Genomic DNA, 4,514 nt, shown 5'->3' with positions numbered 1-4,514 from the left:
AACTCTCCAATAGAAACAACCTCATCCTCCTCTCTATCACAACGATGAACAACAACTCCCTCGAGATCCTCAAAGCCTAGAGTCTCAAAACCATGCATGAAAGGATAAAGGTTTCTCTCAAACTCATCCCTTTCCCATGAAGCATTGCCAATGAACTCTCTTAAAAGGCTATAATGCTTTGTTACACCTTCAATGAACATACTAGCCATAACCTCAAAAGAACCCAAAGACTCATGGATAGAAGGGTCACAAACATGCAAGCTAGACTCATCAAGATGGGGAAGGGGGTTGGAATCCTCAAAATCGACATTTTCTTCATTCACAACTCTTCCACCACCACTCAACGGACTCTCAATCTCTCTTGATTGCTCAAACTCATCATCATCATCCTCATGAACTCCCTCATTCAAAATGGAAGATGGCTTACTCACATACTCACCAAGGGAAGCTCTCAAAGGGAGTGAATAAGGGGAAGGATGGCACTCAAGCTCAAAAGGGGAATGAAAAGGATCAAAGTCCTCAAAAATCCTCTCATCACAAGAAAATCTCTCCTCACCTTCACACCCTTGGCCCACATCATCCTCAAAAACACTCTCACACTCCAAATGAGGTGCCTCACATCCTTTTACATCAACCATAGCACTCATCACTTGGGCGAGCCTCACTTCTCTCAATGTTTGTTCTTCTTGAAGCTCTTGGAGTTGTTGGGTGAGATATTGCATTTGAGAAAGAATTTGGGGAGTAATGTTATCGGGTTGAGGTTCATGATCAATATCAAATTGCATATTATCAAAATTAGCACAAACCTCATCACAATGAGCATAAGAGGGAAAGGGGTCAACATGCATATTTGGATCATCACAAGGCACATTAGAAGTATCAAGAGAATTCATGCAAAAATTAAAAGAATCTTGATATTGAGAATCAAAACAAGAAACATTACATTCTCTATCATAAGAATCTCTAGCAAGCCAAGTGAAGAAATTCCAAGCATCATGCATAGACAAATGACGGAATATACCATTATGCATGTCCTCAACTATTCCCCTAGTATACTCATTCATGCCCCAATAAGCTATTCCACAAGCATCACTAAGAGAACACCCATGGTAACTAAGGAAACCATCTAATCTATCAAAGTATGCATAAAAGGGTTCATCATCAAATTGAGGAAAAGATAAGCATGCCATTTTTATACAAAGAAAAATAAGAAAAGCAAACAAAAATATAATAATATACAAGAACCTAACTAATCTAATCAACACAAACTAATGAACGCCTTAGTCCCCGGCAACGGCGCCAAAATTTGATCGAGGGATTAAGTAGTGTCGTTAGGTCTACTAACCCTAATCAAATTAGAAATTTATAAAACCTAAACTACCCTAATACGAGTATAGGGGTAAGTAAAGGGTCGAACCCAAAAGGACTAAGTGTATCAATCTATGCTAATTAGACTACTAGGAAAGCTTGTGAGATAGAAAGAGATTCAACTAAACACAACTAAGAGCAAATAACTAAAACTAGGGAAAGTGGAATCCAATTACATCAATGCATTCAATAACATCATACAATTAGATGAAAATGACCTTGATTAGGAACAATCAACACATTTAACTCACTCTCGCACAATTAAGCATGTTAATTATCCTACTAAACTAATTCACTCTCGTGCAACTAGCCTAGCAAAGGTATGGAAGATTTTAGAGCTCTCAACCAACTCACTCTCGCGCAATTGATTGAAAACACAATTAAGAACATAGAATCAATTAGCTAGAAAGATTCTAATCCATAAAAGCATCATCCATACACAATAATCAAGAAACAATTTCATACTAACCACAATCAATCATTAAATTAATTAACATAACCTTCATCCATTTCCCTAGAACAAAACCTAAGCTAACATGGTGAACAAAAACATGGAAAACAAGGTAAAATAATAATAAAAGCAAATATCAAATAACTAAACTAATTAATCTACTCAAATAAACAAATAAATAAGCAAAAACAATAATAAATAAAAGCAATAAAGGTGAGAGAAAGTTAGGAAGACTCATTGAATTTATGAGAGGAAAAATCCACAAATTTGCTTCTTCAAAATCCCAAAAACTCCATGAAAAATCCAAGCTTTCTCTCTCTAAACTACTCCTAAACTAGAGAGAGAAACTCCTAATCTAACCCTAAGAGAGAGAAAAATAAAAGAGCTAAACTACTCTAATCTAATCTAAAATGTTGATTGAAAGTTATTCCAAAGTTAAGAGGAAATAACCCCAAAGGGGTATTTATAATACAAGGCTAAGAAAATAAAAGAAAAGAGAAATAATAAAAAAGAAAATAAAATAAAGTAAACAAAAGAAAAAGGAAAAGAAAAAGAAAAGGAAATAAAATTAAAATTAAAAGAAAATGAAACCCAAAATCCCCCAAATTCCCTCAGCTACCCACGATCTCCCCTTCTCTTTCATTTGGCTGCTCTGTACTTCCATCATCACCATCACGCATCAACAATTATCATAATCACCACCGTCAATCCTCATCGTCATCAATCAAGCATCAATCAAGGCCGTTCAATTTTCATTAAAACTCGCGTGAGAAGCTCGTGATTGAACCCACAATTGCGTGCCCGCACAAACATCGTACAGAGGTCGCGCAAATGCTACTGTATCATTCTGTTCTTTGGAGTCCAATTGTGTGCGCCTTCTGACAGGGCTGTGCGCCCGCGGTGGTCTGGGTTGCTGCAATTTCGAATTCGGGCCAATTGATTGCGGTTTGGTGATGCGGGGAGAAGTTGGGAGAAATCGTGGCTGCTGTAATTGGGGTTGTTGGTGAGTGTTTGACGGTGGCTGGGACTCGAATTGGGAGTTGGCGGTGGCGATTGCTGGTGGTTGCTGTTATTGTTGTGGCTGGTAGTGTGAGAATTGCGTGGTGGTTGATTGTGAGCTGAGGGAGCAGGGGAGGTGATGTTGGTGAACTGTGGTGGCTGTGATTGGTGGAGTTGCGTGGTGGTTTGGAATTGCGGGGTATTGGTGTATTGGAGGTGAGTGGTGGCTTTGAGTGGTGGAGTTGCGTGAGTGAAGCAGGGCTGATGAAGCAGGGGAGAAGCTGCTGGTGGATTTGTGGGTGAGTTGTTGTTGGCGAATGCAGGGTAGATTGCTGGTGGATTTGTGGTGTTGGGCTGCAGCTGTTGGGTGGCTGCGGTGGTGTTGCGGGGTGAAGCAGGGGAGTGAGTGGTGGCGCTGTGGCTGCGTGGTGCTTAATTGGAGGTGGTAAGGGAGTTGCGTGGGTGCTGATGATGGGAATGTTGGGGTAGGGGAGTTGGTGTTGCTGTGAGTTGTGTGTGTGTGTTGCTGAGTTGGGAGCAAGGGATTGAGGCTGGTGATGTGGTGTAGGATTAGTGAGGTGTGGTGAAGTTTAAGCTGGCAGCAACAAGGCAGCAATTTGCTTGGGAGCTTGTGCCTCAAACCTTGGACCTCGGACCTTGAACCCGATCGACCACGGACCCGAAAACACCGACAACCAAAAACAACACGATGGGAAAATTGGAAAATAAAATAAAATAAATAAAATAAGATAAATAAAGTAAAATAAAATGCTAAAACTAAAGTAATAATAAAATTAAATGAAATAAAATAAAATAAAATAAACTAGAAACTAAAAGAAAATAAATAAAAAGAGAGAAGCTGGAAATTATTAACTAAAACTACAAAAATAAACTAAAAACTAATAAAAAAGCAAAAATACTCAAAATAAATATAAAAGACGAGAGTAATAAAATAATAGAAATAAAGGATAAAAAGGGTGAAATTATTGGAAAATAAGTCGGAATACGACTCAATAAATACCCTAAAAGTGACATAAAAGTCACTTATCAGCCCTAAAAAATAATAAGAGACAAATAACTTAAACACTAATAAGATGGTTATTCTACCATTACATGGTCATTAAAACAATCAAAACTCACTCCCTACTTTGTTCGATTCATCAACGGCACAATTGACTCCTTCTTCATGACTTCAGTCTAGTTGATCATAACTGTAACAAAAATTAAGTTCCAATACCAATTCATCTCAATTTTCAAATCCAAAACACCTCAACTTATTTACACTTCATATCCAAATCCTACATTCACAACTACTAGATGCAATTTTTACCAACACATGCATTCAATCATCAACACCAAGACAATCAGGATTTACGTGCATTGCATGAAACTTAAGGTACTACATATACATAATAGAATGTATTACATACACATACTAGAATACAACTCAACAAAAGCAAATTTTTCTATAACTTCCACTGAAATTGACATTCCAAGATGCAAAATAATTCACCCACGGGGCAAACCATCAGTAAAATAAAACACTGTCTTTATTACGCACCGGCCCACAGATCATACACATACATGTCCAATCATTATTTACTACTAACTCACTTATAACTACTCATATTGTATACCGTGAAAATGGACATCCAGATGAAGACCATACATTATAACAATTAAGAGGCTAAACATA

Source organism: Chenopodium album, chromosome 16 (genome assembly GCF_948465745.1).
Source record: "Chenopodium album chromosome 16, dcCheAlbu1.1, whole genome shotgun sequence".
Classification (NCBI taxonomy): domain Eukaryota; kingdom Viridiplantae; phylum Streptophyta; class Magnoliopsida; order Caryophyllales; family Amaranthaceae; genus Chenopodium; species Chenopodium album.
The sequence above is the reverse complement of the archived record's forward strand: the minus strand, read 5'-3'. Positions refer to the sequence as shown.